The following is a 24,381-nucleotide window of genomic DNA, read 5'->3' on the forward strand; positions in this document are numbered from 1 at the left end:
TCTCCATTCCCCAATCTGGGTACTAGGGCAGCAGAGCCGTTCTGGAAGTCGTTTACCTGGGTTGTAAATTTGAATGGAATGTGCCAGGAAAACCACCCATAAGTTTATGTCTCATTACTTCTAGTTCGTTGTTTTAATTTTTTACATTGGGGTAATGGTTCGAATGTTGTTTGTCCAAGGTGTACACACTCTGGTTCATTTACACATTATATATATATCTATTTATGTAGAGATCCTCTTCCCATGTAAATTATTACAGAGTGTTCCATCAACCTCCCTTGCTATATGGTCGGTCTTTTTGATATATGTATATAATATGAATTTGTATACAGATGGTAACGCTAATCTTCATTTATCCATTCCCCCCACCTTTCCTTTTAGGTAAGCATAGTTTTTTTTTATAAGTCTGTGATTGCCTTTCCCTGTGGAAATATGTTCATTTGTGTCAGTTATTAGATAACGCCTATAAGTGATTTCATAGGATATAGGACTTTTGCTTTCCGACTTCCCTCATGTTCTGTGATTATCTCCAAGATCATCTATGGTGCCTCAAAGAGCAGTGTTTCATGGTTTTCCATGGCTAGTATTCATTGTGTACATGGACCACTTCTTGTTTATCCCTTCATCCGTTGATGGACATTTTGGTTGCTTCACTGTCTTGTCTATTGTGAATAAGGCTGCAGTGCAGCTTTTGCAGCCCGGGTCTTCTTGATTCTGGTCTTCTCAGGTGAGAGGCCCATTGGTGCGCCTGCTGGATTGAATGGTACCTCAATTTCTCCTTTTAAACGCAGCTCCTTTCTGTTCTCATTATTGGCTGTTAACCACTTTACATCTCACCAGCAGCTAGAGGGTACAGAGTTCTCTAAAACCTCTTCAGCATTGATTGTTTGTAGGCTTTTTGCTGATGGTCAGTCGACTGGTGTGAGTTGAAAACTTTTTGTAGATTAGATTGCATGAGTCTAATACTTCCTGAGGTTGAGCTTTTATCCATTTTCCTTTTTTTAAAAAGAGAGTGAGTAAAACTTACCTCTTCATACTATCTTCTTGAAAATGTTGCCTGTTTTGAATTGTTTTATCCATTCCCTACCTCAGCACAATTTTGAGGGCAGGTGTCCTTTACAGCCCTGAGTCCTTGTGAATGTTAAGTGACCATTAGCTGTGGGTTAAAAGCTGCTCTTGCGGGAATGGGCCACAAGGCGGCAGCATTTCTCCTTTACCAAATCTGGTTACTAGGGCAACAGAGCCTTACTGGAAGTGGTGTTCTAGGTTGTAAATTAGAATGGAATGTGCCAGGAAAAAGCCCTTTAAGTTTATGTCTCATTACTTCTTGTTCGTAGTTTTAACTTAATTTTTATTTTTTATCACAGCAAACTTGATTACAATGTTTTGTTTGTTCTAGGTGTGCAAGATGTGCTTCTTTCACACATATACATATATCTATTCTTCTTCAGATCCTTTTCCCATGTAGGTTATGACACAATGTTGAGTAGTCTTCCCTTGGTATTCCGTAGATCTTTGGTGATTATATATTTCACATGTGTTTGTATCTCTCCGTCAACCTCAATATGGTAGTGTATCCAATCCTCACACCTTTCCATTTGGCGAAGCATAAGTTTTTGTACTGAATCTGTGATTGCCTTTCTCTGTGGAAATATCTTCGTTTGCTTCAATTTTTAGGTAACACCTGTATGTGATATGATAGGATATGTGTCTTTCGCTGTCTCACTTACTACAAGTTGCGTGATTACTTCTAGACTCATCTGTGGTGCTGCAAATGGCATTGTTTCATTTTTTCGCTAGCTCATATTCCATGTGTACATGTAGCAGTTCTTCTTTGTCCACCCATCTGTCGGTGGACTTTTTGGTTACTTCCATATCTTGGCTATTGTAATACTATGCAATGCAGATTTGCCTGCCTGTGTCTTTCCAATTCTGTCTTCTTAGGTTATAGTTCCAGGAATGGGTCTGTTGGATCATATGGTAGCTCAATGTTTACCTTTTAAAGGCACCTCCATTCTGTTCTCTTTAGTGGCTCTTTCCAGGTTACGTCCCACGTAAAGTTGAGGGTATGCACTTCTCCACAGCACCTTCAGCATTTATTCTTTGTAGTTTTTTTGCTGATGGTTATTCTGACTGGTTTGAGCTGATACCTCTTTGTGGTTGAATTTGCATGTGTCTCATAATGCGTTGAAATTGAGCTTTAAGACATGTGCTTTTTATTTTTCCAGCTGTGATTAGAGCTTAGTTCTTCAAAGTGTTTACTTGAAGTATGTGTCACCTTTTGAAATATTTTGGCCATTACCTCCCTCAAGACATTTTGAGGGCAGGTTTCATTTACAGCCCTGCAGTACTAGTTCATATGAAGTGACCATTAACTCAAGCTTTAAACCTGCTTTTGCAGGTAACGGCCAGAGGGCGGCAGCCTTTCTACGTTCCCCACGCTGGTACTAGGGAAACAGACCTACCAGCCAGTGGTGTTCTTCGGTTATAAATTAGAGTGGAATGTGCCCGGAGAAACCCACAGTTGCTGATGTCTCCTTACATTTGTTTGTTTTTTAAATTTAATTTATAATTTTTACTGGAGTACTATTCTGTTGTATACATGGACCACTTCTTCTTGGTGCATTCCTCTGTTGATGGACATTTTTGTTGCTTCCATGTGTTGACTATGGTAAGTATTGCTGGCGTACAGGTTTGCCAGCCTGTGACTTTTTGATTCTCATTTTCTCAGGTGATAGGCTCAGCAGATGGTATGCTTGATTCACTGGTAGCTCAATGTTTACCTTTTCAAAGCACCTCCATTGTGTTTACAGGAATGGTTCTTACCACGTCCCCCTTAGAGCTCAGGGTACACATTTCTCCACAATCCCTTCAGCATGTATTGTTTGCAGCATTTTTGCTGATGGCCATTCTGACTGCTGTGAGCTGATAGGTATTTGTAATTTCCGTTTGCCTATCTTTAAAAATTCCTAAACTTTATCATTTTCCCACGCCTTTTTCTTTTCACTTAAAAGAAAAAACCGTGTGTACAATATACCTCTTGAAATTGTCTTCTTCGAAGGTTGCCCTCTTTTCAATTTTTTCGTCGATTTTTGACCCCAGAAATTTTTTGGAGGGCAGGTGTCATTTACAGAACTGCAAGTTGGTGAATATTTAGTGACCTTTCGCAGTGGGTTTAAAGCTGCTGTTGTGGGAAACGGCCACAAGGAGGCAGCATTTCTCCATTCCCCAATCTGGGTACTAGGGCAGCAGAGCCTTTCTGGAAGTCGTTGTCCTAGGTTGTAAATGAGAATGGAATTTGCCTGGAGAAATCCCCATAAGGTTATGTCTCATTACTTCTTCTTGGCTTTTTACATTTTTTTAATCAGAGTAAAGATTAGAATATTGTTTTTCCTAGGTGTACACAATCTGGTTCATTTGTACATTATCTACGTCTATTAATGTACAGATCCTCTTCCCATGTAAAATATTACAGTGTTCCATAGACCTCCCTTGCTATATGTTCGGTCTTTTTGATACATGTATATAATATGTATTTGTATACGTATAGTAACACTATTCTTCATTTATCAATTCCCCCCTCCTTTCCTTTTAGATGAGCATAGTTTGTTTTCTAAGCCCGTGAGTGTCTTTCTCTTTGGAAATATGTTCATTTGTGTCAGTTATTAGATAATGCCATAAGTGATATTATAGGATATAGGTCTTTTGCTTTCCGTCCTACTTCATGTTTTGTGATTATCTCCAGGCTCATGTATGGTGCCTCAAAGAGCAGTGCTTCAACGTTTTCCATGGCTAATATTCCATTGTGGACATGGACCACTTCTTCTTGGTGCATTCCTCTGTTGATGGACGTTTTCGTTGCTTCCAAGTGTTGCCTATGGTAACTATTGCTGGAGTGCAGGATTGCCAGCCTGTGACTTTTGGATTTTCATATTCTCAGGTGATACACCCAGCAGTGGGTAGGATTGATTGACTGGTATGGTAGCTCAATGTGACATTTTCAAGGCACCTCAATTGTGCTTTCATTAGTGGCTCTTACCACGTCCCCCTTAGAATCGAGGGTACTCATTTCTCCACAATCACGTCAGCATTTATTGTTTGCAGCATTTTTGTCGAGGGCCATTCTGACTGGTGTGAGCTGATAGGTTTTTGTAATTTGGGTTGACATGTCTTTAAAAATTCCTAAAATTCATCATTTTTCCACGCCTTTTTCTTTTGTGTTAAAAGAAAAAAGAAAAAAAAAAGTGTGAGTACAATCTACCTCTTCAAATTGTCTTTTTGGAAGGTTGCACTCTTGAATTTTTTGGTCGATTTTCGACCTCAGTATTTTTTGGAGGGCAGGTGACATTTACAGAACTGAATTGGTGAATATTTAGTGACCTTTTGCAGTGGGTTTAAAGCTGCTGTTGTGGGAAACGGCCACAAGGAGGCAGCATTTCTCCATTCCCCAATCTGGGTACTAGGGCAGCAGAGCCGTTCTGGAAGTCGTTTACCTGGGTTGTAAATTTGAATGGAATGTGCCAGGAAAACCACCCATAAGTTTATGTCTCATTACTTCTAGTTCGTTGTTTTAATTTTTTACATTGGGGTAATGGTTCGAATGTTGTTTGTCCAAGGTGTACACACTCTGGTTCATTTACACATTATATATATATCTATTTATGTAGAGATCCTCTTCCCATGTAAATTATTACAGAGTGTTCCATCAACCTCCCTTGCTATATGGTCGGTCTTTTTGATATATGTATATAATATGAATTTGTATACAGATGGTAACGCTAATCTTCATTTATCCATTCCCCCCACCTTTCCTTTTAGGTAAGCATAGTTTTTTTTTATAAGTCTGTGATTGCCTTTCCCTGTGGAAATATGTTCATTTGTGTCAGTTATTAGATAACGCCTATAAGTGATTTCATAGGATATAGGACTTTTGCTTTCCGACTTCCCTCATGTTCTGTGATTATCTCCAAGATCATCTATGGTGCCTCAAAGAGCAGTGTTTCATGGTTTTCCATGGCTAGTATTCATTGTGTACATGGACCACTTCTTGTTTATCCCTTCATCCGTTGATGGACATTTTGGTTGCTTCACTGTCTTGTCTATTGTGAATAAGGCTGCAGTGCAGCTTTTGCCGCCCGGGTCTTCTTGATTCTGGTCTTCTCAGGTGAGAGGCACATTGGTGCGCCTGCTGGATTGAATGGTACCTCAATTTCTCCTTTTAAACGCAGCTCCTTTCTGTTCTCATTATTGGCTGTTAACCACTTTACATCTCACCAGCAGCTAGAGGGTACAGAGTTCTCTAAAACCTCTTCAGCATTGATTGTTTGTAGGCTTTTTGCTGATGGTCAGTCGACTGGTGTGAGTTGAAAACTTTTTGTAGATTAGATTGCATGAGTCTAATACTTCCTGAGGTTGAGCTTTTATCCATTTTCCTTTTTTTTAAAAAGAGAGTGAGTAAAACTTACCTCTTCATACTATCTTCTTGAAAATGTTGCCTGTTTTGAATTGTTTTATCCATTCCCTACCTCAGCACAATTTTGAGGGCAGGTGTCCTTTACAGCCCTGAGTCCTTGTGAATGTTAAGTGACCATTAGCTGTGGGTTAAAAGCTGCTCTTGCGGGAATGGGCCACAAGGCGGCAGCATTTCTCCTTTACCAAATCTGGTTACTAGGGCAACAGAGCCTTACTGGAAGTGGTGTTCTAGGTTGTAAATTAGAATGGAATGTGCCAGGAAAAAGCCCTTTAAGTTTATGTCTCATTACTTCTTGTTCGTAGTTTTAAGTTAATTTTTATTTTTTATCACAGCAAACTTGATTACAATGTTTTGTTTGTTCTAGGTGTGCAAGATGTGCTTCTTTCACACATATACATATATCTATTCTTCTTCAGATCCTTTTCCCATGTAGGTTATGACACAATGTTGAGTAGTCTTCCCTTGGTATTCCGTAGATCTTTGGTGATTATATATTTCACATGTGTTGGTATCTCTCCGTTAACCTCAATATGGTAGTGTATCCAATCCTCACACCTTTCCATTTGGCGAAGCATAAGTTTTTGTACTGAATCTGTGATTGCCTTTCTCTGTGGAAATATCTTCGTTTGCTTCAATTTTTAGGTAACACCTGTATGTGATATGATAGGATATGTGTCTTTCGCTGTCTCACTTACTACAAGTTGCGTGATTACTTCTAGACTCATCTGTGGTGCTGCAAATGGCATTGTTTCATTTTTTCGCTAGCTCATATTCCATGTGTACATGTAGCAGTTCTTCTTTGTCCACCCATCTGTCGGTGGACTTTTTGGTTACTTCCATATCTTGGCTATTGTAATACTATGCAATGCAGATTTGCCTGCCTGTGTCTTTCCAATTCTGTCTTCTTAGGTTATAGTTCCAGGAATGGGTCTGTTGGATCATATGGTAGCTCAATGTTTACCTTTTAAAGGCACCTCCATTCTGTTCTCTTTAGTGGCTCTTTCCAGGTTACGTCCCACGTAAAGTTGAGGGTATGCACTTCTCCACAGCACCTTCAGCATTTATTCTTTGTAGTTTTTTTGCTGATGGTTATTCTGACTGGTTTGAGCTGATACCTCTTTGTGGTTGAATTTGCATGTGTCTCATAATGCGTTGAAATTGAGCTTTAAGACATGTGCTTTTTATTTTTCCAGCTGTGATTAGAGCTTAGTTCTTCAAAGTGTTTACTTGAAGTATGTGTCACCTTTTGAAATATTTTGGCCATTACCTCCCTCAAGACATTTTGAGGGCAGGTTTCATTTACAGCCCTGCAGTACTAGTTCATATGAAGTGACCATTAACTCAAGCTTTAAACCTGCTTTTGCAGGTAACGGCCAGAGGGCGGCAGCCTTTCTACGTTCCCCACGCTGGTACTAGGGAAACAGACCTACCAGCCAGTGGTGTTCTTCGGTTATAAATTAGAGTGGAATGTGCCCGGAGAAACCCACAGTTGCTGATGTCTCCTTACATTTGTTTGTTTTTTAAATTTAATTTACATTTTTTACTGGAGTACTATTCCGTTGTATACATGGACCACTTCTTCTTGGTGCATTCCTCTGTTGATGGACATTTTTGTTGCTTCCATGTGTTGACTATGGTAAGTATTGCTGGCGTACAGGTTTGCCAGCCTGTGACTTTTTGATTCTCATTTTCTCAGGTGATAGGCTCAGCAGATGGTATGCTTGATTCACTGGTAGCTCAATGTTTACCTTTTCAAAGCACCTCCATTGTGTTTACAGGAATGGTTCTTACCACGTCCCCCTTAGAGCTCAGGGTACACATTTCTCCACAATCCCTTCAGCATGTATTGTTTGCAGCATTTTTGCTGATGGCCATTCTGACTGCTGTGAGCTGATAGGTATTTGTAATTTCCGTTTGCCTATCTTTAAAAATTCCTAAACTTTATCATTTTCCCACGCCTTTTTCTTTTCACTTAAAAGAAAAAACCGTGTGTACAATATACCTCTTGAAATTGTCTTCTTCGAAGGTTGCCCTCTTTTCAATTTTTTCGTCGATTTTTGACCCCAGAAATTTTTTGGAGGGCAGGTGTCATTTACAGAACTGCAAGTTGGTGAATATTTAGTGACCTTTCGCAGTGGGTTTAAAGCTGCTGTTGTGGGAAACGGCCACAAGGAGGCAGCATTTCTCCATTCCCCAATCTGGGTACTAGGGCAGCAGAGCCTTTCTGGAAGTCGTTGTCCTAGGTTGTAAATGAGAATGGAATTTGCCAGGAGAAATCCCCATAAGGTTATGTCTCATTACTTCTTCTTGGCTTTTTACATTTTTTTAATCAGAGTAAAGATTAGAATATTGTTTTTCCTAGGTGTACACAATCTGGTTCATTTGTACATTATCTACGTCTATTAATGTACAGATCCTCTTCCCATGTAAAATATTACAGTTTTCCATAGACCTCCCTTGCTATATGTTCGGTCTTTTTGATACATGTATATAATATGTATTTGTATACGTATAGTAACACTATTCTTCATTTATCAATTCCCCCCTCCTTTTCTTTTAGATGAGCATAGTTTGTTTTCTAAGCCCGTGAGTGTCTCTCTCTTTGGAAATATGTTCATTTGTGTCAGTTATTACATAATGCCATAAGTGATATTATAGGATATAGGTCTTTTGCTTTCCGTCCTACTTCATGTTTTGTGATTATCTCCAGGCTCATGTATGGTGCCTCAAAGAGCAGTGCTTCAACGTTTTCCATGGCTAATATTCCATTGTGGACATGGACCACTTCTTCTTGGTGCATTCCTCTGTTGATGGACGTTTTCGTTGCTTCCAAGTGTTGCCTATGGTAACTATTGCTGGAGTGCAGGATTGCCAGCCTGTGACTTTTGGATTTTCATATTCTCAGGTGATACACCCAGCAGTGGGTAGGATTGATTGACTGGTATGGTAGCTCAATGTGACCTTTTCAAGGCACCTCAATTGTGCTTTCATTAGTGGCTCTTACCACGTCCCCCTTAGAATCGAGGGTACTCATTTCTCCACAATCACGTCAGCATTTATTGTTTGCAGCATTTTTGTCGAGGGCCATTCTGACTGGTGTGAGCTGATAGGTTTTTGTAATTTGGGTTGACATGTCTTTAAAAATTCCTAAAATTCATCATTTTTCCACGCCTTTTTCTTTTGTGTTAAAAGAAAAAAGAAAAAAAAAAGTGTGAGTACAATCTACCTCTTCAAATTGTCTTTTTGGAAGGTTGCACTCTTGAATTTTTTGGTCGATTTTCGACCTCAGTATTTTTTGGAGGGCAGGTGACATTTACAGAACTGAATTGGTGAATATTTAGTGACCTTTTGCAGTGGGTTTAAAGCTGCTGTTGTGGGAAACGGCCACAAGGAGGCAGCATTTCTCCATTCCCCAATCTGGGTACTAGGGCAGCAGAGCCGTTCTGGAAGTCGTTTACCTGGGTTGTAAATTTGAATGGAATGTGCCAGGAAAACCACCCATAAGTTTATGTCTCATTACTTCTAGTTCGTTGTTTTAATTTTTTACATTGGGGTAATGGTTCGAATGTTGTTTGTCCAAGGTGTACACACTCTGGTTCATTTACACATTATATATATATCTATTTATGTAGAGATCCTCTTCCCATGTAAATTATTACAGAGTGTTCCATCAACCTCCCTTGCTATATGGTCGGTCTTTTTGATATATGTATATAATATGAATTTGTATACAGATGGTAACGCTAATCTTCATTTATCCATTCCCCCCACCTTTCCTTTTAGGTAAGCATAGTTTTTTTTTATAAGTCTGTGATTGCCTTTCCCTGTGGAAATATGTTCATTTGTGTCAGTTATTAGATAACGCCTATAAGTGATTTCATAGGATATAGGACTTTTGCTTTCCGACTTCCCTCATGTTCTGTGATTATCTCCAAGATCATCTATGGTGCCTCAAAGAGCAGTGTTTCATGGTTTTCCATGGCTAGTATTCATTGTGTACATGGACCACTTCTTGTTTATCCCTTCATCCGTTGATGGACATTTTGGTTGCTTCACTGTCTTGTCTATTGTGAATAAGGCTGCAGTGCAGCTTTTGCCGCCCGGGTCTTCTTGATTCTGGTCTTCTCAGGTGAGAGGCCCATTGGTGCGCCTGCTGGATTGAATGGTACCTCAATTTCTCCTTTTAAACGCAGCTCCTTTCTGTTCTCATTATTGGCTGTTAACCACTTTACATCTCACCAGCAGCTAGAGGGTACAGAGTTCTCTAAAACCTCTTCAGCATTGATTGTTTGTAGGCTTTTTGCTGATGGTCAGTCGACTGGTGTGAGTTGAAAACTTTTTGTAGATTAGATTGCATGAGTCTAATACTTCCTGAGGTTGAGCTTTTATCCATTTTCCTTTTTTTAAAAAGAGAGTGAGTAAAACTTACCTCTTCATACTATCTTCTTGAAAATGTTGCCTGTTTTGAATTGTTTTATCCATTCCCTACCTCAGCACAATTTTGAGGGCAGGTGTCCTTTACAGCCCTGAGTCCTTGTGAATGTTAAGTGACCATTAGCTGTGGGTTAAAAGCTGCTCTTGCGGGAATGGGCCACAAGGCGGCAGCATTTCTCCTTTACCAAATCTGGTTACTAGGGCAACAGAGCCTTACTGGAAGTGGTGTTCTAGGTTGTAAATTAGAATGGAATGTGCCAGGAAAAAGCCCTTTAAGTTTATGTCTCATTACTTCTTGTTCGTAGTTTTAACTTAATTTTTATTTTTTATCACAGCAAACTTGATTACAATGTTTTGTTTGTTCTAGGTGTGCAAGATGTGCTTCTTTCACACATATACATATATCTATTCTTCTTCAGATCCTTTTCCCATGTAGGTTATGACACAATGTTGAGTAGTCTTCCCTTGGTATTCCGTAGATCTTTGGTGATTATATATTTCACATGTGTTTGTATCTCTCCGTCAACCTCAATATGGTAGTGTATCCAATCCTCACACCTTTCCATTTGGCGAAGCATAAGTTTTTGTACTGAATCTGTGATTGCCTTTCTCTGTGGAAATATCTTCGTTTGCTTCAATTTTTAGGTAACACCTGTATGTGATATGATAGGATATGTGTCTTTCGCTGTCTCACTTACTACAAGTTGCGTGATTACTTCTAGACTCATCTGTGGTGCTGCAAATGGCATTGTTTCATTTTTTCGCTAGCTCATATTCCATGTGTACATGTAGCAGTTCTTCTTTGTCCACCCATCTGTCGGTGGACTTTTTGGTTACTTCCATATCTTGGCTATTGTAATACTATGCAATGCAGATTTGCCTGCCTGTGTCTTTCCAATTCTGTCTTCTTAGGTTATAGTTCCAGGAATGGGTCTGTTGGATCATATGGTAGCTCAATGTTTACCTTTCAAAGGCACCTCCATTCTGTTCTCTTTAGTGGCTCTTTCCAGGTTACGTCCCACGTAAAGTTGAGGGTATGCACTTCTCCACAGCACCTTCAGCATTTATTCTTTGTAGTTTTTTTGCTGATGGTTATTCTGACTGGTTTGAGCTGATACCTCTTTGTGGTTGAATTTGCATGTGTCTCATAATGCGTTGAAATTGAGCTTTAAGACATGTGCTTTTTATTTTTCCAGCTGTGATTAGAGCTTACTTCTTCAAAGTGTTTACTTGAAGTATGTGTCACCTTTTGAAATATTTTGGCCATTACCTCCCTCAAGACATTTTGAGGGCAGGTTTCATTTACAGCCCTGCAGTACTAGTTCATATGAAGTGACCATTAACTCAAGCTTTAAACCTGCTTTTGCAGGTAATGGCCAGAGGGCGGCAGCCTTTCTACGTTCCCCACGCTGGTACTAGGGAAACAGACCTACCAGCCAGTGGTGTTCTTCGGTTATAAATTAGAGTGGAATGTGCCCGGAGAAACCCACAGTTGCTGATGTCTCCTTACATTTGTTTGTTTTTTAAATTTAATTTATATTTTTTACTGGAGTACTATTCCGTTGTATACATGGACCACTTCTTCTTGGTGCATTCCTCTGTTGATGGACATTTTTGTTGCTTCCATGTGTTGACTATGGTACGTATTGCTGGCGTACAGGTTTGCCAGCCTGTGACTTTTTGATTCTCATTTTCTCAGGTGATAGGCTCAGCAGATGGTATGCTTGATTCACTGGTAGCTCAATGTTTACCTTTTCAAAGCACCTCCATTGTGTTTACAGGAATGGTTCTTACCACGTCCCCCTTAGAGCTCAGGGTACACGTTTCTCCACAATCCCTTCAGCATGTATTGTTTGCAGCATTTTTGCTGATGGCCATTCTGACTGCTGTGAGCTGATAGGTATTTGTAATTTCCGTTTGCCTATCTTTAAAAATTCCTAAACTTTATCATTTTCCCACACCTTTTTCTTTTCACTTAAAAGAAAAAACCGTGTGTACAATATACCTCTTGAAATTGTCTTCTTCGAAGGTTGCCCTCTTTTCAATTTTTTCGTCGATTTTTGACCCCAGAAATTTATTGGAGGGCAGGTGTCATTTACAGAACTGCAAGTTGGTGAATATTTAGTGACTTTTCGCAGTGGGTTTAAAGCTGCTGTTGTGGGAAACGGCCACAAGGAGGCAGCATTTCTCCATTCCCCAATCTGGGTACTAGGGCAGCAGAGCCTTTCTGGAAGTCGTTGTCCTAGGTTGTAAATGAGAATGGAATTTGCCAGGAGAAATCCCCATAAGGTTATGTCTCATTACTTCTTCTTGGCTTTTTACATTTTTTTAATCAGAGTAAAGATTAGAATATTGTTTTTCCTAGGTGTACACAATCTGGTTCATTTGTACATTATCTACGTCTATTAATGTACAGATCCTCTTCCCATGTAAAATATTACAGTGTTCCATAGACCTCCCTTGCTATATGTTCGGTCTTTTTGATACATGTATATAATATGTATTTGTATACGTATAGTAACACTATTCTTCATTTATCAATCCCCCCCTCGTTTCCTTTTAGATGAGCATAGTTTGTTTTCTAAGCCCGTGAGTGTCTCTCTCTTTGGAAATATGTTCATTTGTGTCAGTTATTACATAATGCCATAAGTGATATTATAGGATATAGGTCTTTTGCTTTCCGTCCTACTTCATGTTTTGTGATTATCTCCAGGCTCATGTATGGTGCCTCAAAGAGCAGTGCTTCAACGTTTTCCATGGCTAATATTCCATTGTGGACATGGACCACTTCTTCTTGGTGCATTCCTCTGTTGATGGACGTTTTCGTTGCTTCCAAGTGTTGCCTATGGTAACTATTGCTGGAGTGCAGGATTGCCAGCCTGTGACTTTTGGATTTTCATATTCTCAGGTGATACACCCAGCAGTGGGTATGATTGATTGACTGGTATGGTAGCTCAATGTTACCTTTTCAAGGCACCTCAATTGTGCTTTCATTAGTGGCTCTTACCACGTCCCCCTTAGAATCGAGGGTACTCATTTCTCCACAATCACGTCAGCATTTATTGTTTGCAGCATTTTTGTCGAGGGCCATTCTGACTGGTGTGAGCTGATAGGTTTTTGTAATTTGGGTTGACATGTCTTTAAAAATTCCTAAAATTCATCATTTTTCCACGCCTTTTTCTTTTGTGTTAAAAGAAAAAAGAAAAAAAAAAGTGTGAGTACAATCTACCTCTTCAAATTGTCTTTTTGGAAGGTTGCACTCTTGAATTTTTTGGTCGATTTTCGACCTCAGTATTTTTTGGAGGGCAGGTGACATTTACAGAACTGAATTGGTGAATATTTAGTGACCTTTTGCAGTGGGTTTAAAGCTGCTGTTGTGGGAAACGGCCACAAGGAGGCAGCATTTCTCCATTCCCCAATCTGGGTACTAGGGCAGCAGAGCCGTTCTGGAAGTCGTTTACCTGGGTTGTAAATTTGAATGGAATGTGCCAGGAAAACCACCCATAAGTTTATGTCTCATTACTTCTAGTTCGTTGTTTTAATTTTTTACATTGGGGTAATGGTTCGAATGTTGTTTGTCCAAGGTGTACACACTCTGGTTCATTTACACATTATATATATATCTATTTATGTAGAGATCCTCTTCCCATGTAAATTATTACAGAGTGTTCCATCAACCTCCCTTGCTATATGGTCGGTCTTTTTGATATATGTATATAATATGAATTTGTATACAGATGGTAACGCTAATCTTCATTTATCCATTCCCCCCACCTTTCCTTTTAGGTAAGCATAGTTTTTTTTTATAAGTCTGTGATTGCCTTTCCCTGTGGAAATATGTTCATTTGTGTCAGTTATTAGATAACGCCTATAAGTGATTTCATAGGATATAGGACTTTTGCTTTCCGACTTCCCTCATGTTCTGTGATTATCTCCAAGATCATCTATGGTGCCTCAAAGAGCAGTGTTTCATGGTTTTCCATGGCTAGTATTCATTGTGTACATGGACCACTTCTTGTTTATCCCTTCATCCGTTGATGGACATTTTGGTTGCTTCACTGTCTTGTCTATTGTGAATAAGGCTGCAGTGCAGCTTTTGCCGCCCGGGTCTTCTTGATTCTGGTCTTCTCAGGTGAGAGGCACATTGGTGCGCCTGCTGGATTGAATGGTACCTCAATTTCTCCTTTTAAACGCAGCTCCTTTCTGTTCTCATTATTGGCTGTTAACCACTTTACATCTCACCAGCAGCTAGAGGGTACAGAGTTCTCTAAAACCTCTTCAGCATTGATTGTTTGTAGGCTTTTTGCTGATGGTCAGTCGACTGGTGTGAGTTGAAAACTTTTTGTAGATTAGATTGCATGAGTCTAATACTTCCTGAGGTTGAGCTTTTATCCATTTTCCTTTTTTTAAAAAGAGAGTGAGTAAAACTTACCTCTTCATACTATCTTCTTGAAAATGTTGCCTGTTTTGAATTGTTTTATCCATTCCCTACCTCAGCACAATTTTGAGGGCAGGTGTCCTTTACAGCCCTGAGTCCTTGTGAATGTTAAGTGACCATTAGCTGTGGGTTAAAAGCTGCTCTTGCGGGAATGGGCCACAAGGCGGCAGCATTTCTCCTTTACCAAATCTGGTTACTAGGGCAACAGAGCCTTACTGGAAGTGGTGTTCTAGGTTGTAAATTAGAATGGAATGTGCCAGGAAAAAGCCCTTTAAGTTTATGTCTCATTACTTCTTGTTCGTATTTTTAAGTTAATTTTTATTTTTTATCACAGCAAACTTGATTACAATGTTTTGTTTGTTCTCGGTGTGCAAGATGTGCTTCTTTCACACATATACATATATCTATTCTTCTTCAGATCCTTTTCCCATGTAGGTTATGACACAATGTTGAGTAGTCTTCCCTTGGTATTCCGTAGATCTTTGGTGATTATATATTTCACATGTGTTTGTATCTCTCCGTCAACCTCAATATGGTAGTGTATCCAATCCTCACACCTTTCCATTTGGCGAAGCATAAGTTTTTGTACTGAATCTGTGATTGCCTTTCTCTGTGGAAATATCTTCGTTTGCTTCAATTTTTAGGTAACACCTGTATGTGATATGATAGGATATGTGTCTTTCGCTGTCTCACTTACTACAAGTTGCGTGATTACTTCTAGACTCATCTGTGGTGCTGCAAATGGCATTGTTTCATTTTTTCGCTAGCTCATATTCCATGTGTACATGTAGCAGTTCTTCTTTGTCCACCCATCTGTCGGTGGACTTTTTGGTTACTTCCATATCTTGGCTATTGTAATACTATGCAATGCAGATTTGCCTGCCTGTGTCTTTCCAATTCTGTCTTCTTAGGTTATAGTTCCAGGAATGGGTCTGTTGGATCATATGGTAGCTCAATGTTTACCTTTTAAAGGCACCTCCATTCTGTTCTCTTTAGTGGCTCTTTCCAGGTTACGTCCCACGTAAAGTTGAGGGTATGCACTTCTCCACAGCACCTTCAGCATTTATTCTTTGTAGTTTTTTTGCTGATGGTTATTCTGACTGGTTTGAGCTGATACCTCTTTGTGGTTGAATTTGCATGTGTCTCATAATGCGTTGAAATTGAGCTTTAAGACATGTGCTTTTTATTTTTCCAGCTGTGATTAGAGCTTAGTTCTTCAAAGTGTTTACTTGAAGTATGTGTCACCTTTTGAAATATTTTGGCCATTACCTCCCTCAAGACATTTTGAGGGCAGGTTTCATTTACAGCCCTGCAGTACTAGTTCATATGAAGTGACCATTAACTCAAGCTTTAAACCTGCTTTTGCAGGTAACGGCCAGAGGGCGGCAGCCTTTCTACGTTCCCCACGCTGGTACTAGGGAAACAGACCTACCAGCCAGTGGTGTTCTTCGGTTATAAATTAGAGTGGAATGTGCCCGGAGAAACCCACAGTTACTGATGTCTCCTTACATTTGTTTGTTTTTTAAATTTAATTTATATTTTTTACTGGAGTACTATTCCGTTGTATACATGGACCACTTCTTCTTGGTGCATTCCTCTGTTGATGGACATTTTTGTTGCTTCCATGTGTTGACTATGGTAAGTATTGCTGGCGTACAGGTTTGCCAGCCTGTGACTTTTTGATTCTCATTTTCTCAGGTGATAGGCTCAGCAGATGGTATGCTTGATTCACTGGTAGCTCAATGTTTACCTTTTCAAAGCACCTCCATTGTGTTTACAGGAATGGTTCTTACCACGTCCCCCTTAGAGCTCAGGGTACACATTTCTCCACAATCCCTTCAGCATGTATTGTTTGCAGCATTTTTGCTGATGGCCATTCTGACTGCTGTGAGCTGATAGGTATTTGTAATTTCCGTTTGCCTATCTTTAAAAATTCCTAAACTTTATCATTTTCCCACGCCTTTTTCTTTTCACTTAAAAGAAAAAACCGTGTGTACAATATACCTCTTGAAATTGTCTTCTTCGAAGGTTGCCCTCTTTTCAATTTTTTCGTCGATTTTTGACCCCAGAAATTTTTTGGAGGGCAGGTGTCATTTACAGAACTGCAAGTTGGTGAATATTTAGTGACTTTTCACAGTGGGTTTAAAGCTGCTGTTGTGGGAAACGGCCACAAGGAGGCAGCATTTCTCCATTCCCCAATCTGGGTACTAGGGCAGCAGAGCCTTTCTGGAAGTCGTTGTCCTAGGTTGTAAATGAGAATGGAATTTGCCAGGAGAAATCCCCATAAGTTTATGTCTCATTACTTCTTCTTGGCTTTTTACATTTTTTTAATCAGAGTAAAGATTAGAATATTGTTTTTCCTAGGTGTACACAATCTGGTTCATTTGTACATTATCTACGTCTATTAATGTACAGATCCTCTTCCCATGTAAAATATTACAGTGTTCCATAGACCTCCCTTGCTATATGTTCGGTCTTTTTGATACATGTATATAATATGTATTTGTATACGTATAGTAACACTATTCTTCATTTATCAATTCCCCCCTCCTTTCCTTTTAGATGAGCATAGTTTGTTTTCTAAGCCCGTGAGTGTCTTTCTCTTTGGAAATATGTTCATTTGTGTCAGTTATTACATAATGCCATAAGTGATATTATAGGATATAGGTCTTTTGCTTTCCGTCCTACTTCATGTTTTGTGATTATCTCCAGGCTCATGTATGGTGTCTCAAAGAGCAGTGCTTCAACGTTTTCCATGGCTAATATTCCATTGTGGACATGGACCACTTCTTGTTGGTGCATTCCTCTGTTGATGGACGTTTTCGTTGCTTCCAAGTGTTGCCTATGGTAACTATTGCTGGAGTGCAGGATTGCCAGCCTGTGACTTTTGGATTTTCATATTCTCAGGTGATACACCCAGCAGTGGGTATGATTGATTGACTGGTATGGTAGCTCAATGTTACCTTTTCAAGGTACCTCAATTGTGCTTTCATTAGTGGCTCTTACCACGTCCCCCTTAGAATCGCGGGTACTCATTTCTCCACAATCACGTCAGCATTTATTGTTTGCAGCATTTTTGTCGAGGGCCATTCTGACTGGTGTGAGCTGATAGGTTTTTGTAATTTGGGTTGACATGTCTTTAAAAATTCCTAAAATTCATCATTTTTCCACGCCTTTTTCTTTTGTGTTAAAAGAAAAAAGAAAAAAAAAAGTGTGAGTACAATCTACCTCTTCAAATTGTCTTTTTGGAAGGTTGCACTCTTGAATTTTTTGGTCGATTTTCGACCTCAGTATTTTTTGGAGGGCAGGTGACATTTACAGAACTGAATTGGTGAATATTTAGTGACCTTTTGCAGTGGGTTTAAAGCTGCTGTTGTGGGAAACGGCCACAAGGAGGCAGCATTTCTCCATTCCCCAATCTGGGTACTAGGGCAGCAGAGCCGTTCTGGAAGTCGTTTACCTGGGTTGTAAATTTGAATGGAATGTGCCAGGAAAACCACCCATAAGTTTATGTCTCATTACTTCTAGTTCGTTGTTTTAATTTTTTACATTGGGGTAATGGTTCGAATGTTGTTTGTCCAAGGTGTACACACTCTGGTTCATTTACACATTATATATATATCTATTTATGTAGAGATCCTCTTCCCATGTAAATTATTACAGAGTGTTCCATCAACCTCCCTTGCTATATGGTCGGTCTTTTTGATATATGTATATAATATGAATTTGTATACAGATGGTAACGCTAATCTTCATTTATCCATTCCCCCCACCTTTCCTTTTAGGTAAGCATAGTTTTTTTTTATAAGTCTGTGATTGCCTTTCCCTGTGGAAATATGTTCATTTGTGTCAGTTATTAGATAACGCCTATAAGTGATTTCATAGGATATAGGACTTTTGCTTTCCGACTTCCCTCATGTTCTGTGATTATCTCCAAGATCATCTATGGTGCCTCAAAGAGCAGTGTTTCATGGTTTTCCATGGCTAGTATTCATTGTGTACATGGACCACTTCTTGTTTATCCCTTCATCCGTTGATGGACATTTTGGTTGCTTCACTGTCTTGTCTATTGTGAATAAGGCTGCAGTGCAGCTTTTGCAGCCCGGGTCTTCTTGATTCTGGTCTTCTCAGGTGAGAGGCCCATTGGTGCGCCTGCTGGATTGAATGGTACCTCAATTTCTCCTTTTAAACGCAGCTCCTTTCTGTTCTCATTATTGGCTGTTAACCACTTTACATCTCACCAGCAGCTAGAGGGTACAGAGTTCTCTAAAACCTCTTCAGCATTGATTGTTTGTAGGCTTTTTGCTGATGGTCAGTCGACTGGTGTGAGTTGAAAACTTTTTGTAGATTAGATTGCATGAGTCTAATACTTCCTGAGGTTGAGCTTTTATCCATTTTCCTTTTTTTAAAAAGAGAGTGAGTAAAACTTACCTCTTCATACTATCTTCTTGAAAATGTTGCCTGTTTTGAATTGTTTTATCCATTCCCTACCTCAGCACAATTTTGAGGGCAGGTGTCCTTTACAGCCCTGAGTCCTTGTGAATGTTAAGTGACCATTAGCTGTGGGTTAAAAGCTGCTCTTGCGGGAATGGGCCACAAGGCGGCAGCATTTCTCCTTTACCAAATCTGGTTACTAGGGCAACAGAGCCTTACTGGAAGTGGTGTTCTAGGTTGTAAATTAGAATGGAATGTGCCAGGAAAAAGCCCTTTAAGTTTATGTCTCATTACTTCTTGTTCGTAGTTTTAAGTTAATTTTTATTTTTTATCACAGCAAACTTGATTACAATGTTTTGTTTGTTCTAGGTGTGCAAGATGTGCTTCTTTCACACATATACATATATCTATTCTTCTTCAGATCCTTTTCCCATGTAGGTTATGACACAATGTTGAGTAGTCTTCCCTTGGTATTCCGTAGATCTTTGGTGATTATATATTTCACATGTGTTGGTATCTCTCCGTTAACCTCAATATGGTAGTGTATCCAATCCTCACACCTTTCCATTTGGCGAAGCATAAGTTTTTGTACTGAATCTGTGATTGCCTTTCTCTGTGGAAATATCTTCGTTTGTTTCAATTTTTAGGTAACACCTGTATGTGATATGATAGGATATGTGTCTTTCGCTGTCTCACTTACTACAAGTTGCGTGATTACTTCTAGACTCATCTGTGGTGCTGCAAATGGCATTGTTTCATTTTTTCGCTAGCTCATATTCCATGTGTACATGTAGCAGTTCTTCTTTGTCCACCCATCTGTCGGTGGACTTTTTGGTTACTTCCATATCTTGGCTATTGTAATACTATGCAATGCAGATTTGCCTGCCTGTGTCTTTCCAATTCTGTCTTCTTAGGTTATAGTTCCAGGAATGGGTCTGTTGGATCATATGGTAGCTCAATGTTTACCTTTTAAAGGCACCTCCATTCTGTTCTCTTTAGTGGCTCTTTCCAGGTTACGTCCCACGTAAAGTTGAGGGTATGCACTTCTCCACAGCACCTTCAGCATTTATTCTTTGTAGTTTTTTTGCTGATGGTTATTCTGACTGGTTTGAGCTGATACCTCTTTGTGGTTGAATTTGCATGTGTCTCATAATGCGTTGAAATTGAGCTTTAAGACATGTGCTTTTTATTTTTCCAGCTGTGATTAGAGCTTAGTTCTTCAAAGTGTTTACTTGAAGTATGTGTCACCTTTTGAAATATTTTGGCCATTACCTCCCTCAAGACATTTTGAGGGCAGGTTTCATTTACAGCCCTGCAGTACTAGTTCATATGAAGTGACCATTAACTCAAGCTTTAAACCTGCTTTTGCAGGTAACGGCCAGAGGGCGGCAGCCTTTCTACGTTCCCCACGCTGGTACTAGGGAAACAGACCTACCAGCCAGTGGTGTTCTTCGGTTATAAATTAGAGTGGAATGTGCCCGGAGAAACCCACAGTTGCTGATGTCTCCTTACATTTGTTTGTTTTTTAAATTTAATTTACATTTTTTACTGGAGTACTATTCCGTTGTATACATGGACCACTTCTTCTTGGTGCATTCCTCCGTTGATGGACATTTTTGCTGCTTCCATGTGTTGACTATGGTAAGTATTGCTGGCGTACAGGTTTGCCAGCCTGTGACTTTTTGATTCTCATTTTCTCAGGTGATAGGCTCAGCAGATGGTATGCTTGATTCACTGGTAGCTCAATGTTTACCTTTTCAAAGCACCTCCATTGTGTTTACAGGAATGGTTCTTACCACGTCCCCCTTAGAGCTCAGGGTACACATTTCTCCACAATCCCTTCAGCATGTATTGTTTGCAGCATTTTTGCTGATGGCCATTCTGACTGCTGTGAGCTGATAGGTATTTGTAATTTCCGTTTGCCTATCTTTAAAAATTCCTAAACTTTATCATTTTCCCACGCCTTTTTCTTTTCACTTAAAAGAAAAAACCGTGTGTACAATATACCTCTTGAAATTGTCTTCTTCGAAGGTTGCCCTCTTTTCAATTTTTTCGTCGATTTTTGACCCCAGAAATTTATTGGAGGGCAGGTGTCATTTACAGAACTGCAAGTTGGTGAATATTTAGTGACCTTTCGCAGTGGGTTTAAAGCTGCTGTTGTGGGAAATGGCCACAAGGAGGCAGCATTTCTCCATTCCCCAATCTGCGTACTAATGCAGCAGAGCCTTTCTGGAAGTCGTTGTCCTAGGTTGTAAATGAGAATGGAATTTGCCAGGAGAAATCCCCATAAGTTTATGTCTCATTACTTCTTCTTGGGTTTTTACATTTTTTTAATCAGAGTAAAGATTAGAATATTGTTTTTCCTAGGTGTACACAATCTGGTTCATTTGTACATTATCTACGTCTATTAATGTACAGATCCTCTTCCCATGTAAAATATTACAGTGTTCCATAGACCTCCCTTGCTATATGTTCGGTCTTTTTGATACATGTATATAATATGTATTTGTATACGTATAGTAACACTATTCTTCATTTATCAATTCCCCCCTCCTTTCCTTTTAGATGAGCATAGTTTGTTTTCTAAGCCCGTGAGTGTCTTTCTCTTTGGAAATATGTTCATTTGTGTCAGTTATTACATAATGCCATAAGTGATATTATAGGATATAGGTCTTTTGCTTTCTGTCCTACTTCATGTTTTGTGATTATCTCCAGGCTCATGTATGGTGCCTCAAAGAGCAGTGCTTCAATGTTTTCCATGGCTAATATTCCATTGTGGACATGGACCACTTCTTCTTGGTGCATTCCTCTGTTGATGGACGTTTTCGTTGCTTCCAAGTGTTGCCTATGGTAACTATTGCTGGAGTGCAGGATTGCCAGCCTGTGACTTTTGGATTTTCATTTTCTCAGGTGATACACCCAGCAGTGGGTATGATTGATTGACTGGTATGGTAGCTCAATGTTACCTTTTCAAGGCACCTCAATTGTGCTTTCATTAGTGGCTCTTACCACGTCCCCCTGAGAATCGAGGGTACTCATTTCTCCACAATCACGTCAGCATTTATTGTTTGCAGCATTTTTGTCGAGGGCCATTCTGACTGGTGTGAGCTGATAGGTTTTTGTAATTTGGGTTGACATGTCTTTAAAAATTCCTAAAATTCATCATTTTTCCACGCCTTTTTCTTTTGTGTTAAAAGAAAAAAGAAAAAAAAAGTGTGAGTACAATCTACCTCTTCAAATTGTCTTTTTGGAAGGTTGCACTCTTGAATTTTTTGGTCGATTTTCGACCTCAGTATTTTTTGGAGGGCAGGTGACATTTACAGAACTGAATTGGTGAATATTTAGTGACCTTTTGCAGTGGGTTTAAAGCTGCTGTTGTGGGAAACGGCCACAAGGAGGCAGCATTTCTCCATTCCCCAATCTGGGTACTAGGGCAGCAGAGCCGTTCTGGAAGTCGTTTACCTGGGTTGTAAATTTGAATGGAATGTGCCAGGAAAACCACCCATAAGTTTATGTCTCATTACTTCTAGTTCGTTGTTTTAATTTTTTACATTGGGGTAATGGTTCGAATGTTGTTTGTCCAAGGTGTACACACTCTGGTTCATTTACACATTATATATATATCTATTTATGTAGAGATCCTCTTCCCATGTAAATTATTACAGAGTGTTCCATCAACCTCCCTTGCTATATGGTCGGTCTTTTTGATATATGTATATAATATGAATTTGTATACAGATGGTAACGCTAATCTTCATTTATCCATTCCCCCCACCTTTCCTTTTAGGTAAGCATAGTTTTTTTTTATAAGTCTGTGATTGCCTTTCCCTGTGGAAATATGTTCATTTGTGTCAGTTATTAGATAACGCCTATAAGTGATTTCATAGGATATAGGACTTTTGCTTTCCGACTTCCCTCATGTTCTGTGATTATCTCCAAGATCATCTATGGTGCCTCAAAGAGCAGTGTTTCATGGTTTTCCATGGCTAGTATTCATTGTGTACATGGACCACTTCTTGTTTATCCCTTCATCCGTTGATGGACATTTTGGTTGCTTCACTGTCTTGTCTATTGTGAATAAGGCTGCAGTGCAGCTTTTGCCGCCCGGGTCTTCTTGATTCTGGTCTTCTCAGGTGAGAGGCACATTGGTGCGCCTGCTGGATTGAATGGTACCTCAATTTCTCCTTTTAAACGCAGCTCCTTTCTGTTCTCATTATTGGCTGTTAACCACTTTACATCTCACCAGCAGCTAGAGGGTACAGAGTTCTCTAAAACCTCTTCAGCATTGATTGTTTGTAGGCTTTTTGCTGATGGTCAGTCGACTGGTGTGAGTTGAAAACTTTTTGTAGATTAGATTGCATGAGTCTAATACTTCCTGAGGTTGAGCTTTTATCCATTTTCCTTTTTTTAAAAAGAGAGTGAGTAAAACTTACCTCTTCATACTATCTTCTTGAAAATGTTGCCTGTTTTGAATTGTTTTATCCATTCCCTACCTCAGCACAATTTTGAGGGCAGGTGTCCTTTACAGGCCTGAGTCCTTGTGAATGTTAAGTGACCATTAGCTGTGGGTTAAAAGCTGCTCTTGCGGGAATGGGCCACAAGGCGGCAGCATTTCTCCTTTACCAAATCTGGTTACTAGGGCAACAGAGCCTTACTGGAAGTGGTGTTCTAGGTTGTAAATTAGAATGGAATGTGCCAGGAAAAAGCCCTTTAAGTTTATGTCTCATTACTTCTTGTTCGTAGTTTTAAGTTAATTTTTATTTTTTATCACAGCAAACTTGATTACAATGTTTTGTTTGTTCTAGGTGTGCAAGATGTGCTTCTTTCACACATATACATATATCTATTCTTCTTCAGATCCTTTTCCCATGTAGGTTATGACACAATGTTGAGTAGTCTTCCCTTGGTATTCCGTAGATCTTTGGTGATTATATATTTCACATGTGTTGGTATCTCTCCGTTAACCTCAATATGGTAGTGTATCCAATCCTCACACCTTTCCATTTGGCGAAGCATAAGTTTTTGTACTGAATCTGTGATTGCCTTTCTCTGTGGAAATATCTTCGTTTGCTTCAATTTTTAGGTAACACCTGTATGTGATATGATAGGATATGTGTCTTTCGCTGTCTCACTTACTACAAGTTGCGTGATTACTTCTAGACTCATCTGTGGTGCTGCAAATGGCATTGTTTCATTTTTTCGCTAGCTCATATTCCATGTGTACATGTAGCAGTTCTTCTTTGTCCACCCATCTGTCGGTGGACTTTTTGGTTACTTCCATATCTTGGCTATTGTAATACTATGCAATGCAGATTTGCCTGCCTGTGTCTTTCCAATTCTGTCTTCTTAGGTTATAGTTCCAGGAATGGGTCTGTTGGATCATATGGTAGCTCAATGTTTACCTTTTAAAGGCACCTCCATTCTGTTCTCTTTAGTGGCTCTTTCCAGGTTACGTCCCACGTAAAGTTGAGGGTATGCACTTCTCCACAGCACCTTCAGCATTTATTCTTTGTAGTTTTTTTGCTGATGGTTATTCTGACTGGTTTGAGCTGATACCTCTTTGTGGTTGAATTTGCATGTGTCTCATAATGCGTTGAAATTG

This window comes from Eubalaena glacialis, chromosome 8 (genome assembly GCF_028564815.1).
Source record: "Eubalaena glacialis isolate mEubGla1 chromosome 8, mEubGla1.1.hap2.+ XY, whole genome shotgun sequence".
Lineage (NCBI taxonomy): Eukaryota > Metazoa > Chordata > Mammalia > Artiodactyla > Balaenidae > Eubalaena > Eubalaena glacialis.